Source organism: Magnolia sinica, chromosome 3 (assembly GCF_029962835.1).
Source record: "Magnolia sinica isolate HGM2019 chromosome 3, MsV1, whole genome shotgun sequence".
In the NCBI taxonomy this organism is placed as follows: domain Eukaryota; kingdom Viridiplantae; phylum Streptophyta; class Magnoliopsida; order Magnoliales; family Magnoliaceae; genus Magnolia; species Magnolia sinica.
This window is the reverse complement of record NC_080575.1, coordinates 31,851,687-31,870,663: the sequence shown is the minus strand read 5'-3', so window position 1 is coordinate 31,870,663 and position 18,977 is coordinate 31,851,687.

Below are 18,977 nucleotides of genomic sequence, written 5' to 3'. Positions count from 1 at the left end.
CGGAGCGAAGTGTGTGAGAAACGCGAATATCTTTAGAAAGTGAACTCAAACTTAAGTAATCTGGGTCATTCACTTGCAGGTCAAATTTAAGGTTTCAGACCATCAGAATTCAACCCAACTACACCCTCGAATCAGGAAAATTTTCCTACACAGGTCAGTGTACTTGTGGCCCTGATCGAGTGACGATGATCGTTGAACTGAAATAGGTCCACCGTGGTCGATCCATAAATTCGATTGGACCGAAAACTTAACCTGACCTAGATCCAATGTCAATGAATTTTTTCTGCACTGTATGCTGAAAATGGGCCTCCAAATGAGCTCCGTTGGACCAAAGTAGCCACTCTTTGGCTATAACCTAAGTATACCATGGCCCTGGGGCCATTGAGACTAGTTCTGGGCCTATATAAGGACCTAAACCCACCCCTCTCTCATACCATACTAATTTCAAACCCTAGGAGAGAGAAGAGAGGAAAAAAGGAGAAAGTGAGGAGAAGTGAGAGACAGAGAGAGTTGCTAGGATTCTTCCTTGCCACTCCACTTGTTGAATCGTCGCTTCCGTGTTGCTATACTGGCGATTCCAACTCTGTTCTTGGGTGAGAAACCCTAACCCTAATCTGTTTTAGATATCCAAATAGGAAGATCGGCGGAATAGCTAACCTATTCCGTGATTCAAGTAGCCGTTGTGCCGTAGACAAAGACTTAGTGTACAAACTGAGTTCGATACGTGTTTACCGGTGAAAGGTGTGGACTATAAACATTTAGGTTATGGTTTTCAAGACTTTCAATGTCTGTTAATGATTTATGACTGGCTTGATTGCTATCACATATGCTTATGTGCGATGTTTTCCGTGTATTACATATATGAACTATCTTGAAATTAATGCATTCCATGTGGTTGTTGAAATGTCTGAATGAATATGGAATTATAATTTGTGTTTTTCATGACTATTGACTGATAATACATGATTGTTGTATGTGTGGCAACTCCTTTGTGAAAAGATTTGCTATAATATATGGTTTAAGTAATTTATTACATGTATGTTGATATGCGTAGTCTAAGTGTTTGATAAAATGCCTGAATGAGAAAATGCTTGTTGAAATGCATTAGATGAGGGTATTGAGATAGGATTCTTAATTACCTTACTTATAGTTATAGTTTCCTTCATGTAAACTATCTTGCTACTACGTGATTTATGTATAAAATGCATATATATAATAACATGCTCTATGTGTTTGATAAAATGTCTGAATGAGATATTGTTTGATGAATTATATTTAATAAGGGTGTTGAGATAGAATTCTCAATTTCCTTATTTATATGTATAATTTCCTTCATGTAATTTTTATTTCAACTATGCAATTTACGGATGAATTGAAATGTTCGGTAGCATGTTCAATATGTTGACAAAATGCTCAAATGAGTATTGCACTTGGATTATTTGTTAAATACCTATATGATTATCACATGTCTCCACATGCTGCATTTAAGTGTGATTGAGACTACTACGTAGTCCAGGCAATCGGTAAAGGTTCCAGATTGAGTGACCGAACAAGTCTCGCCACATTAGATAAGTTTGATGAATCTGAGTCGTATGATGATTGTCGACAGTGGTACCATGTTGACTAATTCAACGTGCGCTCGTACCAATCGAACTTGTCAAGTAACCCGATTGACCTATTATGTGTTTACCATGTATGGACACTACTGCTTGAACGTAAGGTACCCCTTACCAATGTAAAGACCCGTTTCAACCAAGGTACCACGATTCGCTAAGACTCATGAACCGGGCATGGTGGTATGGGACACCGTGGTCGAGTTGTCAGCCTACGCTGGGGTGACGAGCCTCCCCGTAGTGTCCAGTGAGCAACCTAAACTCGTGAGCTGAATACGGTGGTATGGGACAATGTATTCGAGTTGTCAGCATACCCCGCCTTAGCTTGGCTGTGGTCCCCAGTCAGGTTGGTGACGAGCCTTCGTAAATAGACTGCCAGTTGGTAGGGCGTCGGTGGAGTAACCTAGAATATACACTAGGACTATGCTAAGGTGATGAGCCTTTCTGTAGTGACCTCGAGTATAAACCAGGCCTGCGCTGAGGTGACAAGCCTCTCCGTAGGGACCTGGAACTGCCTATTGTATGTGATTAATTAGGATTGATGACCCTAGATGGATCATTGTTTGGGTCAATGATATAAAGGGAGGTACCTTAGCTTCCTGAATTTGTTGTATGAATAAGCCTAACTAAGAACTTGGCTAACACGAAAATCATGCATCGAATTGCATATGCTTTGGTGAGGAAGCGCACGTTACTGGGAGTGTTGCATGCGTGATCGTGAGATGATGTCGCTGAGGGAGTGCAGGCGAGGACATACATCATTGTCACATACCATTCTTGCATTAAAAGAGTACTTAGGACATGATTGTTATACTGTTTTATCATTACTACTTGACTAAATTGATAACATGTTAACCTTTGCCTTATAGCTCGACTGAGTTGATCACTCACTCCCACTCTCGGACGGTATTTTAAAACACTAACCAGACTCTGTTGTAGATGCAAGTGGCGACGATGTCTACGCTGCTGCTTGAGATTTCATAGACGAGGAGGAGGAATTCTCCTATGTTCAGCTATCTGGCGGGTCTATGTAGACCGCCTACTGATCGACGGGATTTCATGGACATAAGGAATAGTTGAACATTTATATTTTGTTTTTTGTATATTTTGGAACTAAACATGTAATTATTTAAACTGGTATCATGTTCATACTCTGGGGACCTACAACCACTTATATGCTTTATATACTTATCACAGTCTTCCACTTGCATAGTTAAATTATCCCTTGAGTATGATATGTTGATTTAGTATATCTCATTCATGTTTAATGCACTAATACGGACAACATTTAATCATCATTATCTATGCTGCATAAGTGATGCGTTGGAACTCAGGAGTTGAGCGTCTACTCGACCCTCGGATTTTGGCGCATTACATACGTCCTCACATTTTCGTTGATTCCAAACAAAGTGTATTTAAAAGATACAACGAAATATATAAAGCAGTTCAAATAACGATTCTGGCATTTTGGCTTGCAAAGCATCTGTCGCAATGACAAAGTTGTATGGGTCCGAAGACTCCTTTTTCACCGATATGCTTAAGATGCAATCATGGAAGACTGGCTCGTGGGAGATCACAGATCTCTTAGAAGACCATTGCCAAAACCCCAAAACACATGTAAGTTTTGTCTGTTGCGCGGGCATGCAATGGGCACCTCATGCTTGTTGCGCGGCCGCACAATAGGCCTTGGCGTGGAACTCGAAGCTCCCTTCTTCTTCTGCTTTCCTCTAGTATTGCGCCATAGAATACCTAAAAGAGACTTTAAAGAAATCTTGGAATCTCTATGGCTTCTCCGAAGCTCCGCACTTGTAAATGTCTTAAATGAGAAGGGAAAAGGGGTATTTATAAGCCTCCACACGTGTGAAGTACTAAGCCCGTGCAATCCACTACTATTGCGCAGGTACGCAATGTATCTTTACTTGAGTGGTTAAGCAAGAGTCGTACAGTGTGGCTTGAATGATCTGCTTTAGAACTAGACTCTCTTTGACCACCTATATCTATTGCGTGATTGCGCAAACCTTCTATGTTGCGTGGCACGCAACAAAGTTTACTCTTATTTCGTCATTATTCTATCCGGCAATCATGTAAGTTAAGGTTTTTTTTTTGTGCGCCAATAGATGCCCCCTTGATCTATTGTTGATTTATCATAAAAATCAATTGGGCATCGATCCTAGATTTAAAGTATCAGATGATCATTGAGCTTGTTGTGCAATTGCGCAACTTCGATTACTCTATCGGGTCCACACAATGTATGTCGAGTCTGTATCATCTATAAAACATTGTCCTTCTCCTTTCAAGTCATTTTCGCTCAATCCTTCCCAAACTCTGCCTTTTCATTGTGTCATTGCCTAATCAGATCTCATTGCATGCTCGCGCAACTGATATACCTTGCGCGTCACACAATAGACTGCTTTGGTAGCAAATTTTCTCAAGTACTCGAACTCTGCTGAATTTTTTCAACACAATCTTCAAATGGCGAGAACTAAGAGGAGCCTCAATACTTCTCAGGGACAAGCAACTCCTTCCCAACAATCTGAACCTATAAAACCCCATTCTTCTCCAATTGAGAATCATCCTAGGAAGAGGGTAAAGATTACAACGACGCACCCATCCTTTTTCAAGGAACATATCGTTCCCATCATCGATTTCTCTGACCGCATGACTCTCTTAACCAGTTTGATTCGCAACATGATTATAATGAGAGATATTGAAAGACCTCCTAAGGAAGGCCACTTAACGGATTGGGAGACTTGGCTGGAAATAATTACAAATATTCGAACCGACAAGTTTCGTCCACCAGTTAGAGAGTGCACCCCTCCCCTTTCTTTCACAAAGAAGAAACAATCAAAGAGCAAGGGGCAACAAATGCAGGAGAACAAAGAATTCAAGAAGAAGTGGCTCCAAAACACTTGGGACTTTGTCAAGGTACACCAGGACATAATCAAATTCACCAGTCCTTTTAAGGATGAAATGGTCATCATCCCAATGAATTTTCATCGTCATTTATCGATCCTTCACAGTGAGCCGACCGATCAGATGACCCACAATAGGATCTTGTACACCTCTAACTAGACGATGATGGAACCACAGATCCTTGAGGGTTCTATATTGGAGAGAGGATCGAAATAGAAAGTAGGCAGAATTTCTTCAATGCAATTCCTCATACCTTTCTACAATCCATGTACTCTCTACCCCACACATTGCTTTGAGACGGTGCAACAACGCTTCCATGGCCGGGAATCTTTGTGGGGGAATGAAGAATTTCATATGCATGGCTTCTTATCTTCTTGTGCTTGTTGGAGGCCTTGCACAAAACCTTAGGATCTAACCTCCCAAAACAAACCAGAATTATGGGATAATAAAGCAATGAAATACATCAAAATATAAACCACACGACACCAGGGAATTTTACGTGGAAAACCCTCAAAGAGAGTGGATGAACAATAAGAGAGTAATGAAAAATAGAGGGATCTCACCGATCACGATGATGTAGAAGCGCTGAGATGTGGATTGCGAAGTAGATCACCTCTACGAGCAGAATCTCCCTTTCACAAGCTTCCTCTCTCTCTCTCTCTCTCTCTCCTTTGATAGCCCTAAGCCCTCTAAGAGTACCTTTAGAAAACCTTAGAATACCCTGGAATACACCTCAATCCCGCATACACCCCTTTATATAAGAATAGAAAGAGGTATAATCAAAATAGGAAACAATTTCCTTAGAATCTACGTTTCCACAATCGCATCTGTATAACTCTTCAATGATATCGACGGTCTCTCGATGACCGCCTTCAATATCATCTAAGGTCCTTCATTGATATCGAAACAGGACCAAAACTGTCTAGCGACCAGGGGTGAAAATTTTCGACAATTATCGATGTCATCGAAGGTCTCTCGATGACAGCCTTCAATATCATCGAAAGTCCTTCAATGATATTGAAATAGGACAAAAAACTGTCCAGCGACCAGCAGTGAAAAATTTGATAATTATTAATGATATCGAAACTGGTTCGATTTCATTGAACCCAACAATAAGGAAAAAATTTCCATCAAATCTCTCCCTTTTCCACTCAGGAGGAATCCACCTTCTTCAAGCTAGCCTGGTCTCTACAAACCTCAAACGTGCCCTTGAATAAAACCTTGGTCATCATATCTAACCCATTATTGTTCGTGTGGACCTTCTCAAGCTGTAACACCTTCTGTTCCAAAGTATCTCTGATCCAATGATACCGAATCTCTATGTGCTTCGACTTGGAGTGCTGACTTGGATTCTTGCTCAAGTGTATAACACTTTGACTATCGCAATAGACCATGTGTTGCTCCTGCTTTAGGCTAAGTTCCTGTAAGAACCTCTTCAACTAAAGCATTTCTTTACATGCCTCTATGACTGCAATATACTCAGCCTCTATCGTCGACAATGCTACGACCTTCTGTAACTTACTCTGCCAAGAAACCGCTCCCCCTGTAAACGTGAACATGAACCCTGATGTAGACTTCCTAAAGTCTATGTCACCTGCCATATCTGCATCTGTGTAGCCCTCTAACATAGGTTTTCCATCACCATAGCATAGGTTCAACCTGGATGAGCCTCTTAGATACTGTAGTATCCACTTCACCATTGCCCAATGTTCTTTGCCAGGATTGGCAAGATACCGACTGACAACACCAATCACATATGCTATGTCTGGGCGTGTACATACCATAACATACATCAAACTTCCTACAGCTGACACGTAGGGTATATTGTTCATCTCTTCCACGTCTGCTTTCATCTTGGGACACTACTTGTCGCTCAATCTGAAGTGACCATCCAGTGGAGTACTGACCGGCTTCGCTGCATTTATATTGAACTGCTCTAGGACTTTCTCAATATACCACTCTTGTGATAGCCAAAGTTTCCTGCTGATTCTGTCACGGGTTATCTCCATTCCTAGGATCTATTTAGCCGGGCCTAGGTCTTTCATCGCAAATGACTTGCCTAGCTCCTATTTCAGCCTGTCGATCTTCTTGATGTCTTTTCCCATAATGAGCATGTCATTAACATATAATAGTAGAACTAAGAAATCACCATCTGAGAACTTGCGCGTGAACATACAGTGGTCTAACTCCATTCTGTCATATCCATGCTTCAACATAAACGAGTCAAACTTCTTGTACCATTGCCGTGGAGCTTATTTCAGCCCATACAAGCTCTTCCTCAGCCTACACACCATATGCTCCTTGCCCTTGACTTCGAACCCCTCTAGTTGGTGCATGTAGATCTCTTCTTCTAGGTCACGATGGAGGAAGGCAGTTTTAACATCTAACTGCTCTATCTCTAAATCCATGCTAACCGCCAACCCAAGCAACACCCGTTTGGATGTCATCTTCACCACTGGTGAGAATATCTCCTCAAAGTTTATACCTTTCTTTTGACCAAACCCTTTCACCATAAGTCTGGCCTTGAACCTCGTCTGTGAATTCTTCTGCTCAACTTTCTTTCTGAACACCCACTTGTTGCTCAAAGCTTTCTTTCCCTTAGGTAATTTCACCATATCATAGGTGTGGTTCTTATGCAAGGATTTTATCTCTTCTTGCATAGCTTTTAACCACTCCCCCTTATACTCGTCGACTAGGGCCTCAGAATAGTCTTCTGGCTCTCCCCCATCAGTCATCATAATGTACTCATGCGGCGAGTACCTCTTGGACGGCTGTCTGTCCCTAGATGACCTCCTCACCTATAGCTCAACAGGTGGATCAAGTGGGGGCTACTCCCCCGGTCCATCTTTTAAAGGAACTCCCTCGTCCTCTGCACCTTGTTGTACTCCCCCGTCATCAGGCATCATGGGAGGAATAATCGGATCCATGTCTTCTAGCTCACCTGAACTAGGCTGGTTTTTCTCTGGCTTACCAATGTCTTATATACACTGATCTTCAAAGAAAAGCACATCTCTGCTCCTGACGAGCTTCCTCTCAGTCGGATCCCATAATTTGTAACCGAACTTTTCATTACCATACCTTAAGAACACACACTGCCTGATCTTCATATCGAGCTTGGACCTCTTGTCCTTTAGTACGTGAACTAATGCCCTGCATCCAAACACCCTGAGATGACTGTACGATAGATCCTGTTCAACCAAAGACCTCGTCCTTAGATTTCAAAGCATAAACCTAAACCCTCCTAGATGCATCATCTATAAAAGTGATAAAATATAATGCCCCACATAAGGTTTTTATCCTCATATGACCACAAACATCAGAATAAATCAAATCCAATGCATGCACTTTATTAATATGAGAAGCAGTTTTAACGAATGAAACTTTATGCTGTTTTCCTGATAAATAATCAAGACAAGTTTTGAGAGGTGTACCTGTCACGTCTGGAAGGAGCTGCTTCCTCGCTAGTACTTGAAGCCCCTTTCACTCATATGGCCTAGACGCCTGTGCCACATGTCAATAGCTAAATCTTCTGCTGTGTTCAACCCACCCTTGCACACACTGACACTTGCCTTGTAAAGGGTGTAACACTTCTTTCCTCTGGCCATGATCAATGAACGCTTGATGAGCTTCCAGCGCCTACCAGCAAACCGGCTTTCATAGCCATCATCATCCAACCTTCCCGTCGACATCAAGTTGAGGCGAAGGTCTGGGATATGCCTCACATCCCTGAGAACCAATGTGCAGCCCACATCGATCTTCTCACAAATATCACCGACCCCTATGATCTTCGATACACCAGAATTTCCCATCTTCACGGTCCCAAAGTCACCTGACTTGTAGCTTATGAAGAAGTCCCTGCGTGGAGTCACGTGAAAAGAAGCTCCTGAGTCTATCACTCAGTCGGTGTCATAACTCGTAGCTCTGAGACATACATCGTGATCTGCTGAAAGAATAACTATAACGTCGCCATCTGAAGCGACCGCAGTGGAATCTGATTCATCTTCTTTCTCCTTTCCTTTTCTTTTCTTATCGTTCTTCTTACCACGACATTCATACTTGTAGTGGCCCTTCTTGCCACAATTCCAGCATTCAACATCTTTCCTGATACTTGACTTGCCTCTTGATTTATCTTGGGCCTTCCTGTCCTTCCTATTCTTTCCTCTCCCCCGTTCCTGTGTCATAAGGGCATCTTGCTGAGTATACCCCTGAGACTTCCTCCTTGTCTCCTCATTGAAGAAACAACTGGTTACCTGTTCCATGAATATCTTTTCGTCTGGCGTAGAGTTACTTAGAGATACCACCAATGTCTACCAACTGTTAGGCAATGAACTAAGTAATAACAAAGCCTGTAATTTATCATCCAGGACCATCTTCATAGCGGAGAGCTGGTTCACTATATTGCTGACCTCATTCATGTGCTCGACCACGGAACCACCATCCTTGAACTTGAGGTTCACAAGTCGCCTTATCTGGAAGATTTTATTACCGGTTGTCTTCCTCTCATACAACCTTTCCAATTTCAGCCATAGGCTAGCGGCTGAGGTCTTTGTAGACACATGGTGAAACATAGAATCATCAGCCATTGTCTAATAAACCCCACCACCTTCTGGTCCATCTTCTTCCAATCATCATTAGACATATCCTTGGATTTTGCTGATATGCCTAAAATTGGAGAATATAAATCCTTGCAATAAAGTAAGTCCTCCATCTTAACCTTCCATATGATCCAATTAGAACCATTGAGGTTGATCATCCTTGATGAGCCACCTTCCATAATTCAAAAACCGATCCTACTCATTCAATGAACTTGCTCTAATACCACTTTATTGGAGGCCTTGCACAAAACCTTAGGATCTAGCCTCCCAAAATAAACCAGAATTATGGGATAATAAAGCAATGAAATAAATCAAAGCATAAACCACACGATACCAGGGAATTTTATGTGGAAAACCCTCAAAGTGGTAAAAACCACGGGACCTCGTCTAGATCAACAATCCACTATAAAGCAGAACGTTACAATCGATCACAAGCACACACCGCTTAGATCAAACCTTCTTCACTCACGCAGGAGTGGATGAACAATAAGAGAGTAATGAAAAATAGAGGGATCTCACCAATCATGAGGATGTAGAAGAGGTGAGACATGGATTGCGAAGTAGATCACCTCTATGAGCAGAATCTCCCTTCTACATGCTTCATCTCTCTCTCTCTCTCTCTCTCTCTCTCTCTCTCCTTTGATAGCCCTAAGCCCTCTTAGAGTACTTTTAGGAATACTCTGAAATACACACCAATCCCGCATATACTCCTTTATATAAGAATAGAAAGAGGTATAATCAAAATAGGAAATAATTTCCGCAGAATCTACGTTTCCATAATCGTATCTGCATAACTCTTCGATGATATCAACGGTCTCTTGATGACAACCTTCGATATCATCTAAGGTCCTTTGATAATATCGAAACAGGACCAAAACTGTCCAGCGACCAGGGGTGAAAATTTTTGACAATTATCGATGTCATCAAAGGTCTCTCGATGATAGCCTTCGATATCATCGAAAGTCCTTCAATGATATCGAAACAAGATAAAAAAAACTATCCAGCGACCAGCGGTGAAAAATCTGACAATTATCGATGATATCGAAACTGGTTCGATTTCATCGAACCCAACAATGAGGAGAAAATCCCCATTAGTGCTTACTATACCCCTTGGGCAAATGCGATTTTGAAGAACATGCTGATGTGCTAATCAAAATTGATCTCTACAATGCCATCGAAGTCACATCAGAATATTTTTACAAGGATACCATGGTCTTCAAGGGTTTCCTTAAATACTGGTGTCCAATAACCAAAATTTTCCATCTCCCGCTATGCGAAGTTAACATTACCTTGTGGGATCTTTATTGAATGGCAGGGCTCCCTATAACAGGTCACTTTTTTTTACAAATTCATACCAACTTATGAAGGGTTCGCCCACTTTTCTTCTTTACAATGATTGCTACTAATTCTAGAGACGACCATAAAATTATTTAGGAAAATGTCAAAATTTCACGATATTCGGAAAGTACCCCATTTGTCATGGCTTGTGCACTTCACGAGAAATTTACGGTATGTCTCCTAGTCTTCTTTATTATACTCAAAATGTTCACATAGAATTTTTCCCTACTGACTCCATTGCACTTCCTACCTCTTTCACGGTTTCACGAACAGTCATTCCCAGGACCTAGAAAATCTTCTACAGAAAATCAGAGGCCCGACCGAATATAACACATTTGGCGAGCTGGCTGCTTTCTTGGCATACTGGCTTAGTCTAGTGGTGCTTCCTAGTTCCAAGTGGGCAGACACAATCTGACCAATGCTATTTCTGGTAGTGAAGGCAATGGCAGAAGGTCAGAAATATTCTCTAGCACCACCGGTTCTTTGTTCATTATATCGAGCTTTTGGTGACATGACAACTCATTATAAAAGTCCGGCGGTCGGGGCATCTTCAGCTTACATGCCATGGCATTCTTCTCGGGATGGTTAGGCGTGTACTTCCCTTGGACATATGATGAACCAAAAAAGGTGTATATTAACCCGGATCATCTCCCCCTCTGGCATTATCAACGACGAAAAATGATAAAGAAGACTTATGATTGGATCATCGATAAAATTGAGAAGACCAACTCCATTGATTTCTTCTAGTTCTCATTTCTGAATCATGCTAAGGACAAAGACGTAGTAGATGACAATTCCTTATTGTTGAGTGAACGGGCATTCTTTATCTGTATTCGATCAAGAGACCTTCCATTAAGAGAAGGAAACGAATTTTGGCGTGAGCCTTACTATCTAAGTAGATTTGCCCATCAATTCGGCTATTACCAAACAGTGCCAGAAGATTGTGGAGCTATGACTTGTGTAATGAGAAGTTATGGTGTAGGCCCATATAACTGGGTGCTCGTTTAGAAGTAGTTATTGGCCGTAGGCATCAGCTCTCATTTCATCCTTTTAGGCTACAATTGTCACGTTCACACTTCTTATTACTGGATGCGGTGGTGAGCACATCAATTTTTCCTTGTCCGCCATTGTCATTCTATTAACTACCCCATCTGGGTCCCTCCTCCAAGGCTAAGGAATTATAGACCATAGTAAGGGATTGGATATATAGTGGAGAGGGACCATGCCCCCACTCCTGGCCAAGTTTGTTTGAAGATTTCTGTAGAGGAGCCCATTTGGAGGGTTAGATTGCTCACGGGATTCCTCTGGATCTCTTAAGGTCAATGAAATAATGACCTACTGAAGCTACCACTCTGAATCCACTAGAAGTCCCCCAAATGCCTGCCACTGTCTTGTACACTCCCACTCGGGAAGCAACAGGGAGTACTGAGAATAGAGCCATATCTTCAGCCGTATCACCTTTGTTGCAATCATCCTCCAGTTGTAGCTCTTCCACTGAGGATAGTTCCTCTATTGGTGGTGACTCAAGCGAGGAAGGTGAAATAGATATCGATGGGGAAGAGGATGTTATCGCTGAAGATACTGTGGCCGATGAAGGAACATTGCAAGATGTATCCACCCCTTATGCAGCAGTTACTACTCTCGTGGAGGAAGAACCTCTTGATTATGGGGTATTCAATTATTAGCCATTGGCTAACGTCTTTATATCATTTAGTGCCAATTATTCACCTCTTCCATGCGACATGCCGCTTGTTCTGCCAATCAACACCTCACCCATCCCAACGGCTCTTCCACCTATTATTGACACAGGAGTGGGGCCTGTCCGAGTAGAAGAAGTTATGATCATTCTTCTCGTTCATCCAACCATTGTACCTTGTGAAAACAATATCTTTTGGAAATAATAATATGCTTGTGAACTTGTTTCTATACAATCATTGTTCATCTGAGATAATACATGGAAGATACATGGCTTGCCGCTTCATGGGGCCCTTTATGATATCATGTTTATTGCAGTTATCATGCAACTGTGCTTGCTCTGCCCCCTTTTGATTGAGCGAGATTTTCTTTGATAATCTTCACAATCAAAATCTCTCATCCTTAAAGGGTAATATTTTTTAATAAAACAGGCATTGACGGGTATTCCAATGCCTTGCCCATTCTGGTTCACAACTCGGTAAGCTCCATTAGAATAAACTTCAGTTATAATATATGGCCCGTCCCACTTAGGATAGAACTTCCCCCCAATTTTGTGAGTAACCACAATTGGTCTTTTCAACATTAGCACCATGTCACCCTTTTTGAAGGAGCGATGCATGACTTTCTTATCGAAGGTGGTAGATATTTGTGCTTGATATAACTCTAGCCGGTGTTGTGTCACCAACCGTTTTTCATCTAGAGCATCCAATTCCATAAGCCTTATCTTGACATTTTCTTCATCAGTTATCGACTCATGTGTTGCCACCCTAAGAGACACAACTTGTTTTTCAATTGGGATAACAACTTCAACTCTGTAAACTAATGAGTAAGGCATGACTTTTGTTGTTGTTCGATAAGTCGTCCAATAGGTCTATAAAGCTTCCTACAACTTCTCATCCCAATAGCGCTTATTTCTCGTGATGACTTTCTTCAAGATTCTGACTATCGTTTTACTGAAAACTTTTGTCAATCCATTGGTCAGTGGATAATAGGGTGTCGAGAAGGAATGCTGGATGCCAAATTTCTGACACAGCTTTTCCATGTTTTTGGTCTTAAAAGTAGTGTCATTATCAGTAATACTTTTCTTTGGAATTTCATGTCGATATATAATTGCATGGAAAATAAAATCAACAACATCCTTTTCTTTAATACTACACAGGTCGATTGCCTCTGTCCACTTAGAGAAATAATCTGTCGCTACCAGAATATACTGATGTCCCCTAGATGATGGTGGACTAATAGAGCTGATGACATCCCCAAGCTACAAAAGGCCATGAAGTCACTGACTGATGCAAATCTTCGGGTGGCACATGCATAATATCACCGTGCACTTGGCATTCATGGCATCGTTTTGCATAAGCTATTGCATCTTTGAACATAGAAGGCCAATAATACCCCATGCGATGTATACAGTGGAATTAATTTTGGCCAGCCTGATGGGCTCCTCATTTCCCTTAATGGGCTTCTTGCATCTCATAATCGGCTTCGTCTGTATCCAAACATCGCAACAACATTATTTCATTATAAGATTTTCTATACAATAACTCATTATGCATTTATGCATGATGAACATTTTCGATCTCTACTTAATCTGTGATTTCAATAATTTTTCTTCTGGTATAAGTCCATATTTATGATAATCAACAAAGTACGGCCGCCAATCATCAATAATGACTTCAAAATAGGATACCGATTGTGCTTTGGTGACCTCACTCAAGAGCTCTGGCAATGGTAAAAATCTCTATTTATTTAATCGTTATCGAGAGGGCTCCTATCATGATAAGAAAGAGTTGCGGCCAAACTGGCTAACGCATTTGCTCTTGCATTCTCTTATTGTGGTAAATGTTTAATTTTGACATTACGAAACCCCTTTAACAATTGTTACTCTTGTTAGTAATAGGGTAACAATTCTGGCTTCCTTATTTCGAATTCTATCGTCAACTGATTTATCACTAGCTTAGAATCCCCAAAAATATGTAGGACTTGCATTTTCATCTCATGTGTTATTTCTAGTCCTAAAATGAGGGCATTATATTAGGCCTCGTTGTTCATACTTGATGTACCCAATGTGAAGGAGTATGGTAGCAAATTGCCTTAAGGACTGGTAAATATTATTTTGGCTCCCGCTCCTGACATCCGGGAGGCACCATCAAAGTATGTCAAGAAATAGGCGATTCGACTAGCAACACATGTTTGTCTGGCAACTTGTCAGAAATTTCCTCATTACCTAGGACTAGGTGAGCTGCCAGGAAATCCGCGACTGCCTTCCCTTTTATCACTTTTGTTGGTTCATATGTAATTGTAAATTCAGAGAGAAGTAGCATTCATTTGGCTAATCTTCTCGACAGCTTCGGTCTTTTCATCAAGTATTTTATCGAATTTGCTTATGCGATTAGAGTTATCTCATGAGAGAGATAGTAGTGTTGTAACTTTTGTACAACAAATATTAAGGCCAATCATATTTTTTCAATGGGCATGTAATTAGACTCTACTCCTATCAGGGTTCTGCTCAGCTAATAGAGGGCACTTTCCTTCACCTGTTCATTGCATTGAGCCAGCAAGGTTCCTAAAGAATTATCACATGCGGCGATATATAGAATCAAGGGTTTGCCTTTCATCGGTGCTGTCAACAATGGAGGCTGCTTCAACAACTCTTTGATGGAGTCAAATGCATTCTAGCATGCTTGATCCCATACGAATTCTACTCTCTTTTTCATGAAGTAAGCAAATGACCAACTCTTCCGGCCAAATTTGATATAAAGCGATGGATATAGGCTAACTTTCCTTGCAAACTTTTCACTTTCAATGTTTTTGGGGGTGGCATTTCTTGAATAGCCCTAATTTTTCCTGGATCAATTTCAATTCTGTGGTGTCTGATAATAAATCCAAGAAACTTTCTTGATGATACACCGAATGCACATTTTGTCGGGTTCATCTTTAACTGCTTCTTTCTGAGTCGGCGAAAGACCAGATATATGTTTGCAATGTTCTTCGTGGTCATCGAACCGAACTACAAATCATTGATATAACATTCAACGTGTTTATGCAGCGTCTTGAAAAATATTCTACATTACTCTCTGATATGTAGCCCCGACATTCTTAAATCCGAATGGCATAACCTTGTAACAACAAAATCCCAAAGATGTCCTGAATGCTGTAGCATATTCATCCTCAGGTGTCATACATATCTAATTATATCCTACGTATCCATCCATGAAGGTCATGACCGCATTCTTTGTCGTACTATCGATTAGTAACTCCGTTATTGGCAGTGAAAAATCGTCTTTCGGGCATGCTTCATTCAAATCCCTGTAATCAATGCATACTTTGATTTGTCTACTCTTCTTCTTTATAGGAATAATGTTAAAGATCCATTTGGGGTATTTAACTTCCCTTATAAAATCGACTTTGATTAGCTTATTTACATCTTCCTCTATCAAGGGTATTAAGTCGGGATGGAAACGTCTTTACGCTTGCTTAACTGACTTTTTATCTTTAGAGATATTAAGCCGGCGCATCGCCACCGTTGGCTCTAAGCTAGGCATTTTCTCATATGTCCAGGCGAACACATATTTATTCATTTTCGACAATTTTATATACTGATATGCTTTTAATTTCGACAAACCAACACTTATATATGTATTTTGAGGTTCGCCATCCGTTCCCAGATTCACTTCTCGCAAAGCATCAACTGTCAGTTGTCCCCCATCTTCATCTGTTTGGGTGCTACTTCAGGATTCTTTATTTCTTTACCATTACTTTCAGTTATTTAAAGATCCATTCCTTGATCACTTACTTGTTATACATGAATTATATTTGCTTGTGCATGTATAGAGAATGCCCCTAGCCCACGAGACTTTGCATGTCTTCTTTCATGCACACCAATCGAGACTTGGATGCCCTTACCGTTATTCAACCTTGTTGGCTCATCATAGTCGAATCCCATGCTTTGTATAATTTTTCAGCTGGACTTTATCTTTTCAGATATTCTGTTAGGAGGTTTTTGCAGATTACGGATTCACTTGTTTATCCATCTGCTTCTTTTTCTGGCAAAGCATAGAATATTATTGGCTTCAGATTAGTTAAGCTAGGATGCACATAAAACCTACTCGGCATGACAGAGAATGGTTTACTTCTTTCGATTCGTGGTGTTGGCACTGTGTAATTTGATTGCAGAATTTTCATTTGTTCTGGCGATAACTTCATTAAAGGAGGTTGGCCAGGTTGTCTCAGATGTTTCGGGATAAAGTAAAATTTCTTTCTCATTTTGGCTGTTGGGCCCAAAAATGAGGTGAGCCAAATCTTAGGTGGGCCACACCATGATGAGCATAGGCTGTGTAGTCATAATTTATGAAGACTGGAAAATCGACTTGTGATTGAAGTGGGCCAAAACAAAGGAAAAAAAATTGGGAGAGAGACCACCCTTGATTTTTACAAGGCCCACCATGATGATTATATGAGACACTAAAAATAGGCCTGATGCCAAAAACAACAATCCCATATGTGATTCAGATGGGCAACACCAATTGAAACAGTTTAGTGGGTGAGTGTTGCCCTATATACTGTCTCCAAGTACATGGTCCGCCCGATGGGGTAGATTTCTGGGACCTATACCTAGTGGTTGGGTTGGATTTGACATAAACACATCATGGCAGCTATTTGGTAGCTGTACAGCAGTGCCATATGTGAGGAGGATGGTCACACCAGTGTAAAGGAGAGCTTCCCATAAGAAAATTAGATGATAGTCAAAGATATAGAGAGCCTCCCAAGAGAAAATTGGATGATAGGAATTATCATTTAAGATTGGAATTCATTCACTTTATTCCCAACCAATGTTTGAAATATCGGTATCGCGTTACGTATCACATTCTCAGAATACAGATACGTATCAGTTATCGCATGGGATATATCAGTTGTATCGCATTATGTACCGATATTATTAGAAACATTGGGAAGTTGGTCAAATTTTTCAATGAAACTTCAGTGATTGTTAAAAAAAAATAAATCAATATACACTTATAAATCTATATATATATATATATATATATATATATAACAAGTGCACATAATAGGTTTTCTTTATATGGAGTCGTAATTTATGCGTTGTTTAACTGAATTGATGCAAGTATATTCAAAGTCTGCTAATATAATTTATAAATATAAGAAAACGTGTGGAAACATAAGTAATACATTAAAAAATATTCAAAGTCTGCTAATATAATTTATAAATATAAGAAAACGTGTGGAAACATAAGTAATACATTAAAAAATGAAAGACGAATCAATTGATTAGATAACATAGTGCCCAATGCCTATCTTGTAATTGTTTTTCCTTTTACTTCCATGACTTCATTTAAGAGTACGATAGCTCTATAAAGAAGAGAGACTGAGTTGGTGGACCCATAGTTAGACCCTGCGGAGGAAGTCCTTATTCATGAAAATAGCCCTCCTTGCACTAGCCTTCAATGACTCAAGTCCAATGCTTATGAAATAGTTGATTTCACGGAAAGATGTTCACACCACCACACATCATACAAGACTAGGTGGGGATCGGTCGGGTCTCAAAAGCCACAAATTCCAGAATATCAAATAATTACTTCATCTCCAATAGAAACTTAGGCAGCATAATGGGCAGTTATTTGATACTTTGGTAGACAATGATGCTTGGTACACGGGCACTTCAACATTGCACTTATGTAACTCATTGTTTCTAAGTCACAGATAAAATCAGATTGGGTGAACAATATTAACATTTGACTGGTTGATACTTTCTTTCTTGAAATACCGTTGGGTTTATTAAATTGACAGTTAGAACTACATTTCATTAGTTTTGAGATTATGTAGCTCTTAACCTAATTTTGGGTGAAATACTCAAAATCTTACATGAGTCTCACATTGTGATTAATGAATGTGCCCACCTAATCGATGTGTAACGTCCTGGAAAAATCCATACAAAGACCCGAGTACCACTTCAAGCAGAAATCACGATTAAATTAGGTAGAAATTAGACGAAAATTATTTAAGTACTAAACTGAATTAATTAGTAGATTAGCTTGAACCACTTTCTATACGAACTGCAAGACCCAAAACCAGTAGAATCGCTAACTCTACATTACCTAAAAACCTAGGATCAATCTCAAAACCTGGTTGCTCTCGGGAGCGCACTGAAACTTCGTATCGGACCTGAACCGCGCGTCGAAAGACCGATGGCTACGAAACTATATGGTTACAACCACCTTATTAGGCTTGACAACCATCGCGGGAATCGAACCCAAATATTATCCAGAAATGCACAACTAGAGCCTTGAGCGAAGTGTGTGAGAAACGTGAATATCTTTAAAAAATGAACTTAAACTTAAGTGATTTGGGCCATTCACTTATAGGCTAAATTTAAGGTTTCAGACCATCAGATTCTGACCCAACTACACCCTTGGATCAGAAAATTTTTCCTACACATGTCAGTATACTTGTGGCCCTAATCGAGTGACGATGACCGTTGAACTAAAACGGGTCCTCCACGATCGATCCACTAATTTGATCAGATCGAAACCTTAACTTAGCATAGATCCATTGTCAGGGAACTTCCTTCAGACCGTATGCAAGCAATGGACCTCCAGATAAGCTTCGTTGGCCCGAAACAGACGCCTTTTGGCTGTAACCCAAGTATACCATGACCATGAGGCCATTGACTTCAGTTCTAGGCCTATATAAGGGCCTTAACCCACCCCTCTCTCATTCCATACGAATTCTCTAACCCTAGGAGAGAGAATAGAGAAAAGAGGAGAAAAGAGTGAGGATAAGAGAGAGAGAAAGAGAGATCGTT